At 40.2% G+C, this 15,869-nt stretch overlaps 1 protein-coding gene across 2 annotated transcripts in view; it reads left to right on the top strand.

The window, feature by feature from the left end:
* The window catches only part of PHYHIPL (phytanoyl-CoA 2-hydroxylase interacting protein like), a 127,757-nt gene that overhangs the window by 54,177 nt on the left and 57,711 nt on the right, over window positions 1-15,869 (top strand). The window lies entirely within an intron of this gene.

The following is a 15,869-nucleotide window of genomic DNA, read 5'->3' as shown; positions in this document are numbered from 1 at the left end:
TTGTGTTGTACGCAAAGCTGTACCAACACATTTATATAATCTGTCAGCTGAAACAGGGAATAAAAATAGTCACGCAATGTACTAGTCATTCATAAAATGAGCTGTGCAGCTTTGCACCAAGGCATAGTAAAGAGAAATTCCCTGGCAGGTTCTGGCTTAGCAGTTTTCCAGTTGCACTTCACTTGTGCAAAGAGCCCTGAGCACAGCTGGGGGGCATGGCTGCAGAAGCCCAGCAGGCTGCTGTGCTGTGCTGCCAGGGAGGGAGGGAAACAGCAGCTGTCCTCCCAGCTTTAGCTTGTGCAGGGAATTTTCTCTTTACCCCAATTGCATAAATAACCAGGAGACCCAATTCTAGCTGCTACAATTGACACACGTGGATTTCCTCCAGAAAACAGTCAAATTCCACTGTAATTTAACATGACTTTCCAACTACCATAAGCAGCTTATCTTTTTCTTCTATGACAGTGTTTCTAAGTCATACGGATTTTCCAGATAGGATTTTGAGCCATGAAGAATAGAGTTATCTGTACTGAGGTAGCTGGAACCATTTAATTTGCCAAGTTTATCAAAAGTCTGCACAGAGCTCAGATAATATTTTGGGAAAATTAGGAGCCTGGAAGGGGATGAATCTGAATGAATTTTCTGATGATGCACATGTCTGCTAATTGGGTATTAGAGACCTCTGCTTGTATTAATTACATTGGCAATTGAGAACAGATTAGTTCTGATTCAAATGCATTACTGCTGCAAAGCCCATCAGAAGATACTGGTGGAGAATCTTTTGTGGATCATAAATAAAATGAGAGAACATGATACATAATTTTCCAAGTTCTTCTCCAAATGGGGTGAAAAGATCAAGGTTTACAGGGGAAGGCCAGTTTGACCCTTAAGCTCACATGTCATAGTTCTTAGGCAACTAAAGTGGAGCATTATTAAAGTTCCCAGTTCTAAAGGCACATTTCTATTTCAAAATTTCTTTCTCTTTAAGCACAGTAACTGCAATGGGAGTCTAATTTATAAGGAGTAAAAGGAGTTGCTTGGTGAGCCAGAAATTGGTGTTTACACAGAAGCTGATGATCATGTCCTGATGACTTCAGTAATGGTTATGATCCAGTGGAGAGAGAACCAGTCCCAAGCACTGATGTCTATGGTGACTGACCCCTTTATCGAGGCTGAACAACAATAATGACAACTGTGACATGTGTGCACACAAAACATCAAAGAAATATCAAAGATCTCTAAGAGTTTTCTAGATGAACAAAAAGCCAGTGTCCCTTGGCTATATGAAAATGTTCTGGCTAAAAGCATATTCTACTTTATGAGAAAACAAAGAAATTAGAAACATAGAAAGTAAGAGGTGGGGGAAAACCAAATAGCGTACATTAAAAGTTTTGAAATGCAGAAGAAATCATCATCATGGTGTAAGAGCAGGGAATTTACTTAATGACATTTCCAAAAAATGGAATAGTTCTCATTTTGTATAGAAAAGCAAGAAAAATCTTAGGAAAAAGATTTCTGACAGAGAGAACTGAAGTCTAACAGTGTAATTCTTATGGTCAGATAAAGCTGATTTTAACCCTTGGGTTAAGTTTACTTTTTGACTGCAGTGTATATTTCAATCAACATTGCAAAATCAAGTCTGTAAAGTGCACCTCAGTGCACAGGTTCAATGGGAGGTGCAGTTTCTCCATAATCTGAGAGTAAGCATTAAAAATGGGATAACACAGTGATTGGTAGAATACTAAATAACAGGAGGAGCAGAGTGTCAGAAATATCTGAGCCACTTCCTAAACTGTTTGAGTGATTCAATGGAAGAATTAATCTTTAGGAACAAGAATTGACAGCTGCAGCTGTGGAAAGGGGTGCTGTGTCTAGTGCTGAATGTAACAGGTAACTGAGACAATATTTCATATGCAACTGCTTATATGTATTCAGCAGAGAAAAAAATTGCCCAGATGGCTAAAAAGGAGGCATAATAATTAGGAGAAAATGTGTGATAAGGTTTTGTATACTCTTGGTAAATAGGTACTGGAGAAGATTGTCTGATCAGGATTTTAAAAAGAGAACAAATAAAAAAAAAAACAAAAAAGCCAGCAGTTAGGAGGCAAGCAGAATGGGGAAAGTATTCCCAGACTCACTTGAGGGCTACAGATAACACCTTCCAGGGAGAGATTTTTAAGGTGCTCAATCTATGCAGTATATCAGGAAGAGGCTTGAGGGGCAACTTGATTACAGCATATAAATACTTTAATGGATTCTAATGGGCTCTTGAATCTAGTGGAGAAAGGCATAAGGAAGATCATCAGCTGGAAGCTGCAGCCAGATGAATGCAAATAGTAAGACAGAAATGTTTAACAGTAACAGTCACAATTGGAAAAAGATATCCAAAAAAGTGACATATTCTGCTGAAGTATCCAGTTCCTTATTGGCTGCCTTTAAGTACAACATTCATTAGACTGACAAAAAGTCATTGGATTCAGTTTTGGAGCTTTTCATATTCAGGTCTGGCCATAATGTCTGTTTTTTTCCTATCTGTCTCTTTGTTTATATCCTTCTAGTATAGATACACTCATATTGAGCAAAGTACACTAGAAACATCACTGTCTATAATAATGTATAATAATGAACTCCAGCACATTCATTGTTGTATAATATGTTGAACTGACTGAAAACACAGGTTTATTTTTCTGTTAAAAAAAAAAAAAAACACAAAACTTGTAAAGCTAGAAAAATCTGTACCTTTGTTTAAATATGTTTCTGAAAAATTCCTTCTCCCTCTCCCAAAAGCTGTGTAAAAATGGGGGTGCCTTGTGTATTGAGGGTTTTTTTTTAAAAGTATTTTCAGAGCAAAGACACCGAATAGGATCTTGAGTGATGCTTTGGGGAATCTCAGATAGCTCACGATGCACCTGTGACATATGGAAAAAAAAATTTGTGGTGCATCGAGTCTCACATTTCAATTTTGGGATCTGTGCCTTCTGCAAAGCCCTGCATTTCCAACCCCAAAGCCAGGTCACCCGAGTCGTGTGTGTTTGCAGAGCAGCTGCTCTGAGTTAGCAATGCTGTAGGTTTTCCAGTGTATCTGTCCTGACAATAAACCATCCATTGCACTGCAGAAGCTGGCAAGGCAGGCAATAATTCATGTTAATTGTGATAAATTTCTGTGTCAATGTTTTAAATTAAGTGGTCTCAAGCAAGGTGCTGTGTTCCATGAGCCACACATGGCGTGTGCAGATTGGGAGCTGCACCTTTCTGCCCCTGCCTCTCCCGTGCCTTTGCCGGTCTCTCAGAAACAGCACAGCAGCATGCAGCCTGTGCATCCCAGTAAATGCTAACTTTTGTTATGTACACTGTGAAAAGAGAGTGCCTGCCACTGTGAACACACTGGAAAATTATTCAGCTGAACCAGCCAAGCTGAGTTAAAAGGCTCTGTCTTATTGTCCTGGGATAGTTCACTACAAAATGCCAAAGCACACCTGGGAATGTGGGGAGAGTCACTCCACAGGCTAAAGTCCATCCAAAAATGGATTTTGTTTTTGCTAGAGAAACCTGAACTCCATTTTTATAAACCAGACATATATTAATTTACCAGCCATTCATCTTATCCAAATCTGCCTCCAGAAGTGAACAGGAAAACACTGTTCCTGGATGAATCAGTGTCAGAGATTCGTGTGCTTAAAGGCTGAAATGGATCTCTTCTGAATAGGCTTGGGGTATGTGCCTCAAACCTGTTGGGGTTTCATTGCAAGGCTCTGGTGCTGGAGGTCAGCCTGTTTGCACAGCACAGTACCAAATTTGCTCAAACTGATTGGGGTATTTAAGTAAACATGAATAAGTGTAGAAATTTCTGGAGTTTGAACATTAGGCAGAGTCTTCCTGCTAATAAAATTAATGGTGAATAGTTAGCTTGTGCAGGAAAATACATGTTAAAGCAATTACAGGACAGTAGAGTAAATGTCTACAGAGGTTGTTGGAAAAATCTGGCATTGATATCTTGCTCTGCAGAACAGACATTCATGGCAAAACTGTAGCAAAGTTATCTATTTAATCTGATTTATATGTACTTTTCTTCTTTAAAAAAGCCAACCAAACTATGAGTATTATTAGAATCAAAATACATGCTAAAAGGGCAAATATTTATATGGGCTTCAAGTCAGAATTTTAGCTGTGATGAGGCCAAAATGAACACAGTCCAAGAGCCAGAAATTCTAATTGTATTCAGAACAATAGTTTTAAACAAAATAATCTGATCAATTTACTGTATAAAAGCCCCAGGGTCTATCTATGCCAAAATTTTATGCTTGAAGAGACAGCATGTTTTCAAAGTACAAAATAATGGTGAGTTTTCAAAAACATCCTAGTAGTGAAAATGAGGACACAGAGCTGTCCCTTTGCAGGCAGAGGAAGGAACTCGGCAGTATTTATGAAGAATCAACCACAGCTGAATTCTAGAACCCCAGAAGCCCTGACTGTGCTGGGAGTGCAGAAAATGGCTGCCTGGATGCATTTGATACCTCTTGCACACAGTCAAGACTTTAGATGAAAGGTTTTGGGGACAAGGTAGAATTCTGTCGTTTTTCCCATGTACAGGCTTTCTTTTTGCTGGAACACAGCCATGGAGGGAGATGGCCCACTGTGCAGGAAAGGGACAGAGCTGCAGCTGAAGCACAAATACAAGAAAGCAGGAAAACCAATTGTGTCAGCAGGGTAGCTAAACATTGCTTTGAATCTAGTTGAACCTACAAAGCTTTCTGAACATCCCATAACCTGTGGTGACAGGTGATTCCTCACCTTTTAATCTTCCTTTGATTTTACTGTTATCATGAGCAAAACACCTCTAGGTAGGGCTAAATTTTCAGGTTAGGCTGGTTAGAGGCTGTCAGTTCTGGGACTTCCCCCAGCACATAAGCTAAAGTTCCTGCCTTGGTGAGGGTTAAAAAGGAGATACTGGGCTCTTTCACCTTCAAGTGCTGCCTGGAGAGCCTTACAGCCATCCTCTGCCTCCTCAGCTGCAAAGTAGCAGCTCCAGCTGAGCTCCTGAAGCTTTAAACACATTTCCGATGTGTGTTTGTTTAAGCTTCTCTTTAAACACTGCAGTGTTTCTTTCCTGGGTCGTTTCTCAAGGACTTTGCTATCCCTGCTGTTAGAAACACTTTTTTTTTTAATTTGTAAAGTTGTGAAGTGCAAGGTTGAAAGTGAGTGAAGTGACTAAAGGTGGCTTCTGACAAAATTTTCCTCCTAATGTATTTGCACATTGATCTAAGAACACAGAGTATCACTTGAGGATTTGAGGGTCATTCCTCAACAATCTCAAGAAAGTATGAAAGGCAGTTTCAGTGCAGAAATAAAACCTATCCTTGGCCCAGGCTTCCTGTCCTGTGTCTGAATAATTACAAGCCAAAATTTACATGCTCCTGATGCAGAGACACAAACCACAAATAGCACCATTCAGGAGTTTTGTTACTGTCTGGGAAAATAAAAAAATGCCACGATGCCCTCAGTGGTTTGGGGTTTTTTTTTGTTTTTTTTTTTTCCCTAGTTCTGCTTCACGATAAAGGCCTTGTTCATTAAAACTGACACATACTCTGAGATACCATTTGATCTGCAGTTTTATTCTTGTAGACTATGGCAACATTTTCAGGCTAAGAAGTGATTTCTTGCCAGAAAAGCAGCCAAAGTTAGGTTTAAGCTTTCATGGCTTGTCTGTTTCTATTTTCCACCAGTTGCTTGAAACTGAAACAAAAATACTGACCACCCAACTTGAGTATTTCTAGGACTGCTGTGCCTTTAAAAAAAAAAATAATGTGATGCACTTTATGTAAACCACAGTTTAGTAACTGCTTTTTATTTTTTCAACCACATTTATAAAGCATGTTGACCTCACAATATTCTCTTACCAGCATCTGGCTTTTTCATACTAGTTTTCTCCTTTTATGTTGGTTGGGAGGGGAAGAGCTCATAAACAGACATTTTGAGCACAGGGCTCAAAAGGCTGGGAGTGCCCTACAGGTAACTTCAACTCTAAATAAATTCTTTGGGTCTGCTCAAGCTCAGCAGGTAGTGCAGCTTCTTTTGTAGGTAATGCCCAGCATGGTGCTCTGGGATGTACCATTCCACACAGTTCTTCCATAGAATCTCTGTCCAGAGAGCAGTGATTCAGAAAGGTCTTAGGGTCAGCTGGGTTTTGGTGTACCTTTGAGTCAGCAGGAGGATTATACAGCACCAAGGACATAATTGTCTGCCAGTCAATGTGGATTTGGCACTTCCCTTCCACCTTTCTGAGTGCTTCCAGGAGCTACAGATTGGCAGGGCCAACTTCTGCCATACACACAATTCTCCCTCACCAGTGAGGTGTGTGCAGGTGAAAGCACTGAGGGTTTCTGTGCAAAACTTCAGTTGGTGCTGATGTTGCTGGGGGCCCTCAGCGCAGCCAGGGTGACCACTGGTGGCAGAGTGTGTGTGCCAGGAGAATGTGCCTGCGCTCTCCTGCCCCACCACTGCAGAGCCTTCCAGGCAGAAGGGTTGACTCTTGTTGTGGTATAATCAAGAAGCTTCTATTCGTTGGTAGCTGAATGGGCTTCTTAACACTGCATGTTAAATATCTTTCAAATCCTTTGTGATAAGAGGTGTTGTATAAATACTGCTTCCTGTATAGGTCTAATTCTTCTCCCTTAGTGAGTTCTCTCACTCCAGTGCGAGCAGGGCAGGACAGCACTTCTGAGGAACGTTTTTTTGTGATCCATAGTGCTTGTGGAATAAAACTGCTTTGACCTGCTCTGTTTGTGGAAAGGAATGTATTTTGTACCTTTTTTCATTTGCTCTGAAAATGCTTTTGCTTTACCTTAGAAATGCATAATTGAAAATTTACAAGAACTGCTGCCATTGTATTAATTGTTGCCCTGGATGTGGACTTGGACCTGGGTGGTTCCCTTCCAACTCGCATACTATGATTGTCCTTACACTGCAGTTGGGATTCAGCTTTTCTTTCCCCTTTCTTAGCTGTGTGTTTTGAATATCCTTTTGTCTCTATCCTGTCACAACACCACCACGGAGCTGAAATCACATTTTACATCTGAATGCTTTCCTCAAACAACTGGGTTCTGTTTCCCCTTCCTGTTCCACAAATTAGCAGAATGAACTTTATCAAACGCTATATATAATGACTGCCTTTTAAAGAGCAAAATTGTTTTTCTGGCTCTTGTTTGTGTAACTCCTGGTGACTGAAAGATCTGTAAAGTCTCCTTCTGTGGCAGGCTCACTCCCGGTGGGATGCTTTAGCAGTCTGGATGCATGTGAACAGACATGTGTTGTTTTCCAAGGCAAGCACCCGTTTGTTCGCAAGAGCTGCTTGCTCCCCTCTCCATGGGAGCCCTTCCCCACTGACCTTTTGAACCACCAGAGCAAATCGAATTATGTAATTATGTAGCTCTAAAAAATGGAAACCATCATTTGGGCTGTGTGAGGGAAGTGTTCCAGCTTCAGTGCAGTTGCCCAGGGAAGCAAAACCAACAGAGCTCAACACATTGTCCTGGATGAGTGAAGAACAAGGGCCTGCTAAACAAGTTTTGTTTCTCAAGTTTGTGTTATCTTCCTTGTGTCATCTCTTAGGCAAGACTACATAGGCAAGATGATAAATTTTTTGCAAGATTTTTCATGTTTGGCTGTGATTGATGTAATCCGTGCAGTACCTGCTAATAGGGTTTCCAGGACTGGTGAGATAGTGGGAACCAGCGCCAGAAATAACAGTTCTAAATTCATAAAGGCCATATGTACTTTCAGTCTTGTGACAAAGGAATGTACCAGTTCTTGTAAATGGGACACCTCTACCCCTCCCTGCTTCCCAGGCTCTGTGTACTCTGCCATTTCCCAGGCAAGGGGTGTGTGCCACCCTGTGAGCCAAGTAGCTCCTCTAGATGCGTCAGGCAACACATGGGGGCACAGTCAGCAGCCACAGAGAGGGGAGGGGGTCTTGGAGCAAAGGGCCTGGCAGGCAGGGTATCTGTGGGCTCCCAGAGTAGTTCCTCTCCTCCCCTGGCTGTCCAAGCAGCTGATATGGCTGAGCAGAGGAGGACAGCAGCAGGGGCTGGTACCCAGCCTATGACAGCAATGCTGTGGAGTTTCATATGAGCACACGTTCATCCTGACAGGTCAAGTTCAGTGAAAACTGGATGTAGGGAAATAAAATTTCCTTTAAAACTGCAAATAATAATTAAAGAAATTGATCAATCTGATATTGTTGAAACAAATTCTTAAAAATATTACCATGAAACTTAACTTCCCTTTAGTGTGTGTTTCAAACTTACCACTTCCCTAAAATGGACTTAGAATGACCACACCTTTCCTCAGAAATGCTGCATGACTGGAGTTGTAGTTCAAAAAGATCCTGACCAGAGGCATTTCCATGGCCAAGCTGAATTTTAAATTGAATTAATGAATACTTCTCAGCTGATCTTTGGTGGATTTCTTTTCCAGTAATACTGTAGCTCAAATCTTGTTGCATTTCAAGTCTGTCTTCCTCAGAACGATGTCCTCAAGCTTGGGAGGATGGCACTGATTCGAGCAGGCTCATCTAAAATGCCTTCATCTTTCACGCAAAGATGCTTACAAGCTTACACAACAGCAGTGAGTCATTCACATGGGATCATGCCTTTATTCACACAGCAAAAGCAAAACTGGTATTCTCTGTCCCCAGCTTCAGCACTGCTAATATGCAGGAGACATATGATCGATGTACATTATGCCCTGAAAAAATGAATTATTAGTGGCTGATGATGCCTCCTTAGTGGACAATCATGCTGTCATTCATAAATATTAACTTATTAACTTATATTCAGTGTTCCTTTTTCCTGTTTCCAAGGAATATGAACGATCTTTCTGCACTTCAAGGAAAGAAGCAAGAAAGGTCAAAGGTGCTAAAAGCTCCTCTCATATGTTAGAGGCACTACAGCTTCAGTTTGCTTTGTCCTTAATACTGTGTTAATTAACCCCATTAAGAATGGCATATAATTTATATAGGGTTTAACAAGTGAACATCAATCTTTCTTTTAGACTGAGGACATGATTCAGCAAGTCCCTTCTGCATTTGCCTGACAGTAAGAATGCAGTAATCTCACGGAAGTAACCTGTTATGCGTCACTGAAGGGAGACACAGGCTGGGTCGGACCTGTGAAATTAAGCAGAGTTGATCTTAAGTAAAAGCAGCAGCTTTCACTGCAGCTGGGACCCATATATTTTGTATTTGGCTTTATAAATTTCAGCTATGTAGCCAATGTCAGCTGTGTAGGTGGAGCTGGTCACTGGAGAGGACCCCAAGCTAGGGATGGAGTAGAGTGAGGTGCTTTTCCTGCTTTTCAGACTGTAGAGGGAGCCTAGGCAGTTGTCAGACTAAATCTCTAATATGTGCCTGCCTGTACACGGCCAGTGAGGTGAATACTACCTAATTCCTGACTCTAGTGATAAGCTTATGTCACATGTATAATCAGACCACATTGTTCAGGAAAAACAAGAAGAAAAAGGCATATTAAGCAAAGGATATATGGCAGCACAGTATGTGGGCTTTTTCTTTGTTTTAAAAAACCAGCTCTTTGCTTGTTTCAACTAATTATCAACATCACAAGATAAATTAGCTTTTAATTTTAAATTCTTTTTAAATATCTAGAAATAGAACACCATGTTTAAATCAAGAAAACAGCCATTTTATAAACTCCCACAGAGCAAGGACATTCAGATTTAATGCTTTTTCAGGGCTCTAACTTTATGCTCAAGTAGTTATCTTTGCATATTAGAAACTTCAAATTATAACATAAATGTGTCCTATACCAATACCTTTGCCTAATCATCTTCCTGATATTACTCTGGTTTTGTACTGTATGACATTTGGATCTACAGATCTGCTGCATTGACTGCATTGTAGACAAAAGAGAAAACACGTGTGCTAAAATTTGATACGCAAATCAATAAATCGTATGTCCCTTTAAATATAATGAAAGTAAAAGCTCACATTGATCTACATCAACTCTGATTAGAGTGGCGTGGTATTCTCTTTGGGAAAAAAAAGAATAGCTGCTGATGAGTGAATTGTAGGCATCAGATGTTACATAGCTGGCTCTCACTGCAGTCAGGCAGAAGCAGCAAAACAACCAGGGAGCCCCAGACTTTATCAGCTTCTATAAAATGGCATCTGTTTAAAGGTGGGGGTCTGCAATGTATTTTCTACAGCTCAAGTGTTCCTTGAAATTTTCATCAGTAAGGAAAAGGAAAAAAAAAAAAACCTAGAAGAGAAACCCATCTCTGAGCTGAAGAAATACTGGCATGCATTGCCCATTGATTTAAGGTTTTGATTTTAGGGAAACTTGCCAAATGCACAATATCATGCTGCCAGCACATTCAGAGCAGAAGTAAAACTCTTCCCAAGATGCATCTATCTTCACTTCCCTATGACACGCAATTTTAAAATTAGGTATCTAAGTGCTTTTTACACTTCCATGCTCCAATTTGTTGAAAAATGCTGCTGTTTCTGCCCATGAGTGTTTCCTGTACCTGCCCTCTGCAGCCTTCCTTCAGCCCTCCCTGTGCTGGACAGTCCTGGTCGGTAAGGCAGCCTCTGCCAGCTCAAAAGCTTGTCAGCTGCCAAGAGATCAAGAAAGGCAGAGAGTCAAAATTCCTCTTTGGCTTCCTTCACAGCTTGTTAATTCATACTTCATTTTTATTTTTTGACTTTAGCTTGAGCAGATTACATATCCAGATTGTCTGGGTTGGGGATACCTTATCATCAAAACTCACTATTGACATGGTGTTGCTTTGCCCTTGACTGTAGGTTTGCTTGATTGTCATACCACAGTTTGTACAATGTGTTTTCCAAAGTGATGTTGCCAAGAAGACTGGAACAGAGAGGAGCCAGTTGTCAGACTTGTGGGGCATGTAACACACCCCCTTCTGTGTGAAGAGGGTCTCTGGAGCTGGGGATGCAGGGCAAAGTGCCAGCCCTCTCTGTGGGTTCAGAGTGCCTGCTTACCTGGGAAATTCTCCAGCTTCTGTATCCCAAACAGTCTGCAAATGCTTACAGGCATGTCCTCTTCAACCTGGCTGTCTTGTACTTAAGATGAGAATAGGGAACACTGTCAAAGAATAAACAAAAGCCAGGTGAGAAAAATAGGGAAGACAGTGGTTGAGCAGCACTTTTTTTCCTCTCCTAATTTTCTCTTTTTTTGTAAAGTAACAAACCTTTCTTATGGAAGTGAGTGCTGCTTGGACCTCATAAATGAGCTGAGGTAGCAATGAACAGCCCTACATGCAATTACATAGATTCCTGGTGCATCCCATCAAGTAATTTACCATCACTTCTTGTAACTACTAGCATTCCTCAGAAATTGAAGACTGCCTCTTCCCAGACCAAACTTCTCCAAATCACAGAAACACAGAATATTCTGAGTTGGAAGGGACCCACAAGGATCAAGTCCAACTCTAAAGTGAATGGTCTATACAGGGATTGAACCCACAGCCTTGCTATTATTAGCACCATGCTCTAAGCTAAGACCTTCTCAAGGAACATGAAACAAGTCTTTAAGTTGAGACTTGTGGGTAGAAAGCAGGTGAATAGCTGAGCAGAGCTGGCTACAAATTCAGAACAACAACCTTTCCTTTTGAAGGAAACTACCAGAGGCAAGTGTCTCTCTTGAGCATGCTACACAGCCCTGAAGAAGATTAAGCATTGCTTTCCTCTAGCATTGGATGAAATAGGTTGGTGCAATAAACTTAGCCTCTCCCTGCTTCATCTCTGTGTTTTGCCTCAGGACTCTATCTCATCCCTTCCTTTACTGTAAATTTAGAGAAGCAACAAATTTCTATCACATGTAGTACCCTCACTGCTAGGATTGTGCTAAGGGCTTTAGACTTTCTCCTAGCCCTGGTCTCTCGCACAAATTCTTACTGCGTTAATCATTAGGCAGTACCATGACTCAGTGCAAATTGCTGTGCTGGGTTAACTGTGATGCCATCAGTGCATCTTGCTCTTGTTGATTCCTGTGGAAGCTCTGATTTCATGTTGCCTGTTCTCAAAGGATATCAGGTAATCCTTTACACCCAACCTTTTCACAAGTTAAATCAGTACATTTTTTAAAACAGGAGCAAAAGGCTCATTTCCTTGCCATGCCCCAGCAAAACTGCTTTCCTGACAGGGTGCAGGACTATTGAAAACATTTGTAAGGATGGAAACACTCACTGGTCTATTTTATTGGCTTATTTGGAGCTTGAAATAGAGGAGCATGCAGAAAAGTAGGACACCAGTGGCTCATGCTCCTGCTTGACATTGATACAAAGAAACACTTTGTGATTTACTTTAGGAATGGACAATGTGAGCAGGTCTCTTCTCTGTCCATAAGACTACATCTCAGGAATTCTGTACACTTCATTCTCTGCATCTTCAGAGTTTACTCATAATCCTCTAAAAAATGTGGGGAAATTGATTGATAAAAGCTGCATTTTTGGAAACAGTACATCTCCTCTTCCTATCTCTATCCTCAGAGATATTTTTTTGTGCCGTATGTTCAAATGTACTAGAAAATCCATGCTTTTGTATTGTTGCTCAGTGTTTGTGTTTATTATTGAATTCTTTTTTACATTGATTAAGAAGTACTGGCTGCCCACAAAAGATGAAGAATCCATGTAGATGATTTATCTAAGATCAGATCTTGTATACAATTAAAACCTTTCTGCAATTTTATCTATGCTTTGAAATTCAAATGGATAAGAGAAACGCTCCTTAAGCAGATTGCAGCCAATTAGATATTCTATTGTATATAAATTATAAGTACATGCTTAGAGACAGATATGCATGATGTGATAGTGTATTTTGCTTTAGCAGAGTCATGTGTGGATTGAGAAAAGTCTCCATTTCCAAACTAGCAGAAAGTTGCACAGGACCTTTCCCTGTGCTGCAGATAAGACCTGTATTGTGGCCTTGTTCTTGAAAAATCACAGATCCCCACTGTTTGTTTAAACTTATTACAGAGGCTGTGTTTCACATCTCATAGCCTTCAGAGCAGCCCACTGGAGTTAAGGGGTGGAATGCTACTGAAATTCAATAGGAACTGGGCATCTAGTTCCTTCAGACCCCTTGGAAAATCCCTGTTCAAATGTGGAGGAATAAACAGCTGCAAAACAGATTATAACTTTACTTGGAACAACTTTTATGAACACCTGAATGAGAAGTATTCTTAAGGCCCTTCCTGTCCCAACTCTCCCCTGTCATTCAGTGCTAAACTCACCCTCAGCTCTGTGGAGCAAGATGCTGTGCTTTAAAAACCATCATGTTTTAATGTACTGAAAAGCCCCTTTTTTGGCCCAGGATTGAAGCTAACTTCTCTCGGGTTTTGAATCAGTTTTCGTTTTCAAAAAAAATCCTATATTTTAATGTAGACAGCAGGCTGGAAATACCAGCTGTCTGAATCTGTTCAGCAGTATAAAACTTCAAAATAAGTCCCAAGACAGAATGGTTACTGGTCAGAGAGTAGAACAGGTAATTAAAGATATTTAATAGGTGCATTTAACAAATAACTCTGTGGTTTATCACTTAGCTCTACAATTTATCACAGGAATATCACTTCCAGGCATTCTTGGCTGTATGTAAAATATTCATGCTAGCCCTGGTTTTTTTCTTCTGCTTGAATATAATGTTTCATGGGAACAGTAAAACCTGTAGAAGTCAGAGATCAAAGCTGAATGTTATTTCCAAAATACCAGTGATACACAGAATGCTGTCATGGAAACCTTCCTTACAGACCCTTAGCTGTATAATGGGCCATCATCCCACGCTGTGCTGGGGAACTATTCATCTCTCACCACACCAGAATATGTGGTCTGTAACTTGTAGTCACAATAAAAATACAGAGAGCATCACATAATGCTGCTTTTCGTGGACAAATGGCAAAGCCTGCTCCTCATGCCTGGATATCTGTCTGTACATTGCAAAGATGTGGGATCAGATGGGCTTTGTTTCCCCCTAGAAAAGTGGAATTTCCTCTTTCCTCTGAAACCCATGTTAATATTAAAAGAAGATATGAAGTTTTCCAATTACATTACAAAAGAGATTATATTGCACCAGAGTAATTTCCAAGCCAGATATCTCAGAGAAAATCCAAATTCTTGAATGAGAGACTACAAAGCTCTGCACATAGATAAGCTCTGAGAATGAAGGCATCAGCTTCCTCTGGGTTTGGGATATTTCGCTGAGGGAGACAGTGCATTCAGGCATGTCTCAATATGGTTGTGGTTGTCTCTTCAATTTCCAGGTGGACTAAAAAGACTGAATACAGACATTTGGAATTTATTATAGGGAGGAAAGAGGTAAATCATTGGTCTTTTCTTGGTTTCAATTTAAATTGTTCCCAGTAGCTGATTCCTACAATATGTAAACGAAATTATTTTTTTGCCTTTCAGTGCCTGTGCTTCAGTGCCTGAAGAGCATTGATGAATATTTAAACAGCTTGTACTAATTATAATGCATGCTAAACACAACCTTCAAATCCCTCAAAATTTGCATGATGGAAATATAGTCTTTATTATCAAACATGATCAAAGAAAAATAGAAATATATGTGCTTCTCTATGCCCATATAGGCACTGGAATTGATATCTGTCCTTTACAGGAACTGCATCTTCTCAGACAGTCTCAGGCAATGATGCAAGTTGTTGTAACCTAAAACTGCTAAAATTGTCCATTATTGTAGGTCTGTGTCAAAACAAAAAGTGAAGAGGATGTCAAATATTGGCTTTCTCATGCAGCATGCTCACAATCACGTGTCAGAAATTTAGTCCTATAAAGTATCTGGTTTGGTGTGGGACTTTCCTAGGTCTCACTGCACAGTAAATAAGATAACAAGAAAATAGTGAGATGGGCTACACAAAAACAATGACCATACAAGACCCTAGCATGAATAAGGAGATGCTACAAACTAATGTTTTGTGAGTTGGGCTCCAGGGAATAATCAGCTAAAAGCAGGAGATAAGGGCAAGGGAAATCTCTTAGAAGTTAATGGTACTTATAGCACTGTGGTATCAACTAAGCTCTGTGGCCTTTTATAGGAATTGTCACACAGGAGGGACAAGGAAGGAGGTGTCATCTGCATACTGTGGGCTAGTGAGGAGTACAACAAAGCCTTCTTTTCACTTTCTTTTTTCTTTTACGTTCTGACATTGCATTTGTGACTCTGCCTCTTCCCCTGTCTAACAGATCTGGTTTTCAGGTGAATGAATACTACTAAGTTTTGTGCCAAAGGTGTGAGGTGATAAGTTTCCCTTGTGTTTCTATACAAGTTGAACTAAGTGAATCTGAGAAGAAAACTCTTAATGTACTTTCAGGCTGAGCAGACATAGCTGCTCTGTTCTTACTTCATGCTGTTGTACTTACTACTAAGCACAAACCATTTTTGATTACTCAGCTTGGAAGATCTCACTATTCTGACTGACCACTGACACATATTCTCAGCCTCTGTTTTAGTTAGGTTGTGATAATTGCAAGAAAATGAGATTTAAAAAAAAATTGAAGTAATTTGTATGAGTTTCCCCTGATTTTGGAGGCTTTCCTCATTGTATCAGAGAAAATATTTGTTCTACCTGACTTAAAACTGTAGATACGGTGTAATGGGAAAGACTGTCTCTTTCTCAGATCACAAACAAGAATTTCTGACTTTCTAGCCAATATTTAAATTACACAGAACTTCCAGTAATTTTTGGAAGAGGTCTTCTACCTTCTGCTTGCATTTCCTCCCTTTTAATAGGAAACTTTGTTCCTGCATCTGAAAGTGAAGAAAAGCACACTTCATTAAGCCTGCAATTGTTTAGAACTCAGAAGTGTAGATTGATTAGCAAACA

The sequence above is a fragment of the Anomalospiza imberbis genome, chromosome 8 (assembly GCF_031753505.1).
Source record: "Anomalospiza imberbis isolate Cuckoo-Finch-1a 21T00152 chromosome 8, ASM3175350v1, whole genome shotgun sequence".
Lineage (NCBI taxonomy): Eukaryota > Metazoa > Chordata > Aves > Passeriformes > Viduidae > Anomalospiza > Anomalospiza imberbis.
This window is presented reverse-complemented; position numbering and strand designations above follow the sequence as displayed.